The sequence below is a fragment of the Archocentrus centrarchus genome, chromosome 14 (assembly GCF_007364275.1).
Source record: "Archocentrus centrarchus isolate MPI-CPG fArcCen1 chromosome 14, fArcCen1, whole genome shotgun sequence".
Classification (NCBI taxonomy): domain Eukaryota; kingdom Metazoa; phylum Chordata; class Actinopteri; order Cichliformes; family Cichlidae; genus Archocentrus; species Archocentrus centrarchus.
Genome location: NC_044359.1, coordinates 3,025,906 through 3,033,866, shown reverse-complemented (window position 1 = coordinate 3,033,866; position 7,961 = coordinate 3,025,906).

Below are 7,961 nucleotides of genomic sequence, written 5' to 3'. Positions count from 1 at the left end.
GGAACACAGCTGGTGCGTTGGTTAGGCCGAAGGGCATGACAAGATACTCGAAGTGGCCGAGGTGGGTGTTGAAGGCAGTCTTCCACTCGTCTCCCTGCCGGATCCGGACGAGATGGTAAGCGTTCCGGAGATCCAGTTTGGTGAAGACGGCTGCCCCCTGCAGGAGCTCAAACGCAGAGGTGAGAAGTGGCAAAGGATATTTGTTGCGCACAGTGATTTCGTTCAGACCGCAGTAGTCAATACAGGGCCGGAGGGTCTTGTCCTTCTTGGCCACGAAGAAAAACCCTGCGCCCATGGGAGAGGTGGAGGGTCGAATCAGACCGGACGCCCGAGCTTCGGTGATATATTTTTCCATGGCATCCCGTTCCTGCGGAGAGATGCTGTAGAGGCGGCTGGAGGGGTAGGGCGCCCCCGGGATGAGGTCGATGGCGCAGTCGTAAGGCCGGTGGGGAGGCAGGGAAACAGCCCGGTCCTTATTGAATACTTCAGCGAGGTCGTGATAGATCGAGGGGACACCGGACAGGTCAGGTGGGGTCCCCTCCCCCAAATCGGTGGACCGAGGGACAGAGGGAGTTGGGGATCTGAGGCAGCGCTGGTGGCACCGCTCACTCCAACCCGAGATGCTGCGATTCGCCCAGTTGATCTGTGGATTGTGTAGTTGCAACCAGGGAAAGCCGAGGACGATGGGCGTCTGTGCAGAGTCAAACAGGTAAAAGGAGAGCCGTTCAGAGTGATTACCCGACAGAGTCACAGAAAGCGGTTGGGTCTTATGAGTGATTTCAGAAAGCTTGGCGCCGTCCAGAGCGGAGACCAGGAGAGGCGTGGGTAGCGCTGTGGATGGAATGCCCCACTGCTGGGCGAGGGCACGGTCCATGAGATTTTTCTCAGCTCCGGAATCGAGGAGTGCCAAGACTGTGTGACTGCCTGATGGAAGATTGATCCTTGCCTGAAGCGTGAATCTGGGCAGGGAGGAGCATGCGTTAGCTTGACCCGCCAGTATCCCCACCATTACTGACGGGCGCAGTCTTTTGGGCAAACAGGGCAGGACGCGATGTAGTGGCCCTTTTTGCCACAGTAGATGCACTCCCCCGCCTCCCATCTCCGTCGTCGCTCAGAGAGAGACAGCTGTGCGCGGCCGAGTTGCATGGGTTGCTCCTCCGCGCCGCAAGGGGGCGCCGTAGCTGCGCTGTCGTCCGCTAGGAGGCTCCTCCGGTCCGCGGAAACCACGCGGCGAGGGGCATGCTGGGAGTTGTAGTTCCTCGGAGTCCGTCGTGCTCTCAGGCGGTCATCTACATGGATACACAATGAAATCACGGCCTCCAAGGACTGAGGCAAATCCCTACTGGCAAGTTCGTACTTGAGATCATCATTAATATTGTTCAGGAATACTCCCCTGAGCGCCTTTTCCTCCCAGCCGGCCTCCTCCGCGAGGATCCGGAAATCCACGGAGAAATCCGCCATGCTCCGTTGTCCCTGCCGCAGGCTGAGCAACTTCTGGGATGCGGATTCGGGGCTGGTTCCTTTATCAAACACCTCCTTAAATCGAGACAAGAACGCATGGAAAGACAGATCGGGGTTTCCCCGTAACACAGCGTGCCCCCACTCTAATCCTCTTCCGCGGAACAGATTGACCATAAAACCAATCTTTGCACAATCAGAAGCGTAGGCATTTCTTTGTTGCCGGAAAACGAGGGAACATTGGGTGAGGAATCCTCCACATTTCCCTAACTCACCGCGGAACACCTCCAGGATGGGCAGGGCTTTCTCCAACGCTACGGCGGGCTCGGTCGCGGAAGCCAAACCAGCCGGCGGATCTGTCGGCGGAGGGGATAAATCCTGGTGACGGGGCGTAGCTGATGACATGGTGGATTCCAACATACCTCGGAAATCGGCGAGCTGTTGGGTGGCTGCGCCCAGCTGACTGTAAACCAGACGGAGCATATGGTCGTGACGCTGGAGGGTTTCCTCTTGAATAGCCAGAGCCCGATGAACCGGATCAGCGTCCGCGGTGTCCGGTTTTGGCTGGATCATTCTGTCAGGACCCGGGGAGGAAGAGGACACACAAGCGGTGGCTGATGAAAGCAAGGTGCAAGTTTATTTACAGTGATCGAGAAATGTGCAAAGACAAGGGGGTCCAGGGAGGCGAGGGTGGAGGCGGCTGAAGCAGGTCGAGAGGCTGAAGGAATTCCCAGGTGGTGAGGGGAGGTCAGGAAGGTGAGTGAGTCAGGGAAAGGAGCCAGCTGTGGTACGGCGTGAAACGGCGGGATGACGAAAAGCCGGGGTTCCGAAAGGAGGAGCAGGAACTGACACGGGGATCTGAAAAGGAGCGAACACGAAGAGCAGGTAAGTAATATAAATACACGAGAGCGAGAGTCACACGAGAGAGCCGGTACTAACTGAGAAGTAGTCAATGATCCAGCAAAGAGTGATGGTCTGCTGGCAGCTTAAAGAGACCCGCCTGATGACTTGATCCGTAGCAGGTGTGGTGATCTCCGCCCTAGGGAGGCGGAGACACCGGAACCTCCGCTGTGGCCCGCAGGACAAACACACATGTATACAGACACACACACACACACACACACACACACACAGACCCTCTCCCTAGGTTATGATACTGCCATCTCCATGTAAAGTTTTCTACCACTATTTCACTGCATGGTGTGTATTAGAGAAGAAAAGTGATGCAGTTTTTACAGTGGTGAATTAGGTTGGGCTCTAATGCTGAACTTGCTGCTCTGTATCGGTTCATATCACAGATAAAAGGACACAAAGTGTGTCCTTGTCATCTTGCTCATAATTGCTGTCTGTGTTTACCTCTGTGCTGCACACATTGTTTGTTTGGAACGTAAAATGTGTTCGTAGCACAAGAAAGGGGAGCGTCTTCTCCCACGTTTGTGCCCTTCAGCTTCTGTGTGCAGACGAGGACCCGCCCACACTCATAGGTAAAGGAGCAGTTCACAAACCACAGTGGAAACGCGGGCCCGTTCTTAAGCATTTAGCTGGTTCATTGAAACCGTCACCAGCACCTCAGGAAACATAGCATTAGTGAGGCTGAACCCAGCCAACCCACAAGCTAGCAAGTTGCAGAAACACAAGCTCAGGGCTCACACTGATTCAGCATTATGGTGAGTTTTATTTTTCACGCACTTTATACAGTAAAACTTGTCTAAGTTGAAGTCACACAAATCAGATTTTCGCTCTAGTCGGACGGCTTCTGCAAGTCCTGATTTTTCTCAACATTAATTCCAATAAAATCATCCCCTAAAAAAGTCAGATTTTCACCTACCTTAGATGAAAAATCTGGTCCCATTGTAATCACTTCCAATTAAATGGGATCGCTTAATTTGGATGACATTTTCTTGCAAATTAATTTAGCATTTGTTCATTTCCCCACCAATGATCTGCCAGAATTGCTTAAATTTAATGCATGACCAGAAGCATTGTGTAAGAGTGACTATATAGTAACTCCAATATAGTATATAGTAACTCCAATAACAGCTTTATTAATATATTATTTATTTGCTCTTGATGGAAATTGACAATTTACTGACAAATTAGCATTTCAGTAACATTTGTTGATTAGGGCTAAGTACAAATTTCCACTAAAGAGTTTTTACCCACAAGCAATCCGTCTGCTCAACTCTGAGCCCTAACTGGACTATTATTGCACAATGTAAATTTTATAATCTATAATTCCATGTAAAAGTGTGTATAGTGTATAGTATATAGAGTATAGTGTATAGTGTGAATTACTTATTTTTATTTTTATTCTTCTGATTTATATGTGTGTGTATATATGGTTGCAGGTACAAAATACATTTCACTGTGCATTGTACTGTGTATAACTGCGCATGTGACAAATAAACACTATCTATCTATCTATCTATCTATCTATCTATCTATCTATCTATCTATCTATCTATCTATCTATCTATCTATCTATCTATCTATCTAATTGCACTTTCTACTCTCATACATACAAGGAGTTTATTTATCACTTCACAGCATTTAGAGATTTTTAGAAATGATTTAGCCAACTCTGTTTAATCTAAATGGATGGATATCAGCTGAACAACTACGAATTATTGAGTAAAAACATTTCTAATTAATTTGTAATATTTTACTTGAGAGGTATATTTCTACTAACTTATACACGTGTATGTACCCTCCCTACTAATGCTGAAGATCCGACTAGAGTCATGAGTGAAACATCATTTTTGCCACTATATGAGCTGCCTGGACAATCTTTGCCAAACTCAAGTTTGATACTAAAAGGTGTCCTATTGAAAACCACTAAAAATATATATATTTTGATCCCACATTTATTTTCACATCAATTAATACATTCCTTTATGTTAAGGTTTTATTTTGGACTATTTTGGACTGGCTTTCATTTTTTCAATTTTACATTTGTTCAAAGAATGCAGTAAAATTTCACACATTTTATTGTTTTCTGCAAGGGTGCCTTTCTACTGAAATAGAATATTTGGTTCTTGTTCTGGTAGTTGCAGCTGCTCTACAGCTGTGGTATGAGCAGTAGTGAGGGAGTAGGCATTTTTCGAGATGCAAGACGTTACAGCACACAGAAGGTATGCACTTGACATGCACTCTGATGGCTCCTCATTCTGCTTTGAGGACTCTTAGGCTGACATGGAAGAGTCCTCAAAGATCAAAACAGACGAACTGGAGTCCAACTCTGACTCATTTGGACTTATCTGAAGATGAGAGCTGAGGGCAGACAGATGGAGCAGTGGACTTCAAAAAATATAAAAATACTTTGGTCTCCCACAAACTCCCACTGTGGTGCTCTGCTATGCTCCAGCAGCCAGAGGTTTGAGCTTGGGATCTATATACTTGAAGTTTGAAGACTGAGGCCTGAATCAGTGACCTGACATCCATCTTTGGACTAGTGCTGAGGGATGAAATCGTGCACCACTAACACAAAAATGAGTAAAACACAAATCTTATATTTTAACATTGTCCTACTGGTCAAGAAAATAAAAACCAGAGGACTGTTTTAATGACTTTGTTCTGTAATAATTTCTGTTCCTCTGAAGAGGACAGTGTATTCTGTCAGAAAGGCACAGCGTGATATTTGTCATGGGCGGTGGGAGAGTGCTTAACTACAGAATCTGCTGTAATGCTAATTATAGTCTGGGCTCTTACCTGTCTGCAAAGGTAGTTTTTGCCCTTAAAATTACTAATTAAAATTTACCACAGATATGCAGGATTCATTTATTTCATCCATAGGTGCAGACATGGGCTTTTTTTTTGTTTTTTGTTTAGAGCATGCATTTTATACACTGCTCAAAAAAAATAAAGGGAACACTTAAACAACACAATATAACTCCAAGTAAATCAAACTTCTGTGAAGTCAAACTGTCCACTTAGGAAGCAACACTGATTGACAATCAATTTCACATGCTGTTGTGCAAATGGAATAGACAACAGGTGGAAATTATTGGCAATTAGCAAGACACACTCAATAAAGGACCACTTCTCAGTACCTATGCTGTCTGGCTGATGTTTTGGTCACTTTTGAATGTTGGTGGTGCTTTCACACTCGTGGTAGCATGAGACGGACTCTACAACCCACACAAGTGGCTCAGGTAGTGCAGCTCATCCAGGATGGCACATCAATGCGAGGTGTGGCAAGAAGGTTTGCTGTGTCTGTCAGCGTAGTGTCCAGAGGCTGGAGGCGCTACCAGGAGACAGGCCAGTACACCAGGAGATGTGGAGGAGGCCATAGGAGGGCAACAACCCAGCAGCAGGACCGCTACTTTCGCCTTCGTGCAAGGAGGAACAGGAGGAACACTGCCAGAGCCCTGCAAAATGACCTCCAGCAGGCCACAAATGTGCATGTGTCTGCACAAACAGTTAGAAACCGACTCCATGAGGATGGTATGAGGGCCCGATGTCCACAGATGGGGGTTGTGCGCACAGCTCAACTTCGTGCAGGACACTTGGTATTTGCCAGAGAACACCAGGATTGGCAAATTTGCCACTGGTGCCCTGTGCTCTTCACAGATGAAAGCAGGTTCACACTGAGCACATGTGACAGACGTGACACAGTCTGGAGACACCGTGGAGAGCGATCTGCTGCCTGCAACATCCTTCAGCATGACCGGTTTGGCAGTGGGTCAGTAATGGTGTGGGGTGGGATTTCTTTTAAGGGCCGCACAGCCCTCCATGTGCTCGCCAGAGGTAGCATGACTGCCATTAGGTACCGAGATGAGATCCTCAGACCCCTTGTGAGACCATATGCTGGTGCAGTTGGCCCTGGGTTCCTCCTAATGCAGGACAATGCTAGACCTCATGTGGCTGGAGTGTGTCAGCAGTTCCTGCAAGATGAAGGCATTGAAGCTATGGACTGGCCCACACATTCCCCAGACCTGAATCCGATTGAGCACATCTGGGACATCATGTCTCGCTCCATCCACCAACGTCACATTGCACCACAGACTGTCCAGGAGTTGGCGGATGCTTTAGTCCAGGTCTGGGAGGAGTTTCCTCAGTAGACCATCCGCCACCTCATCAGGAGCATTCCCAGGCGTTGTAGGGAGGTCATACAGGCACGTGGAGGCCACACACAATACTGAGCCTCATTTTGACTTGTTTTAAGGACATTACATCAAAGTTGGATCAGCCTGTAGTGTGTTTTTCCACTTTAATTTTGTGTGTGACTCCAAATCCAGGCCTCCATTGGTTAATAAATTTGATTTCCATTGATGACTTTTGTGTGATTTTGTCAGCATTCAACTTTGTACAGAACAAAGTATTCAATGAGAATATTTCATTCATTCAGATCTAGGATGTGTTATTTGAGTGTTCCCTTTATTTTTTTGAGCAGTGTATTTATTTATTTATTTATTTTTTAAGCCTCTCATGTATGGCAGTTTTCGCAATCGGAATATGATCCGAATGCTCTGGTGTTACCAAACATATTTGCTTTTCCAAGAATAGCTTTGTAAGTTTTCCAATAGGGTACTCTTGTTAATATTTGATTACCAAAATCAGTTTTTACCAACTCAGAGTCATTGCCAAGGTAAAACCTTATCTCCTGCAGCAGGACCTGGAAAAAGTTATTCATGCTTTTATTACTTCCCGCCTGGACTACTGTAATTCTCTGTACTTTGGCATAGATCAATCATCTGTGCGCCGCCTGCAGGTAGTCCAGAATGCGGCAGCTCGTCTTTTAACCGGTTTAAAAAAGCATGAACACATTACCCCAGTCCTGTCATCCCTTCACTGGCTCCCTGTCCGTTTTAGAATCGATTTTAAGATTTTATTGCTTACTTTTAAAGCCTTAAACGGACTGGCACCTTTGTATCTGTCTGAGCTGCTTCACTGTCACACCCCTGTAAGAGCTCTGAGGTCATCGAACCAGCTGCTCTTACAGAGGCCTAAAACTAGACTAAAACAGAGAGGTGATCGAGCTTTTGCAGCAGCAGCACCAAAGCTATGGAACGATCTACCTCTCCATATCCGCACAGCTCAGACGATACACACATTTAAATCTCTATTAAAAACACATTTCTTTTCCTTGGCATTTGGCTGCAGTGCTACCTCCTTTTAGATGATTGTTTTATGGTATTTTTATGGTACTTGTTTTAAACGTTTTAATTTTTAATTTTCTTATGTTATTTATTGTTCTTAATGTTTTTATTTATTTATTTTTATTTTATTATTTTATTTATTTATATATTTTTATTTTTATTTAGTATAGTCCTTGGGGTTACAGATCTTGTACAGCACTTTGGTCAACGTCGTTGTTTTAAATGTGCTTTATAAATAAACTTGACTTGACTTGACTTGACTTGATTTGTATTTTAATTTTATTTCATTTATTTACACCAGGCCTGACAGGCAGAAAGGAAAGGGTAGGAAAAGGAGTGAGAAAGAGAAAAGAAAAAAAAGAAAAGAGAAAAAAAACAAAACATAAAAACAAAACAAAACAAAGG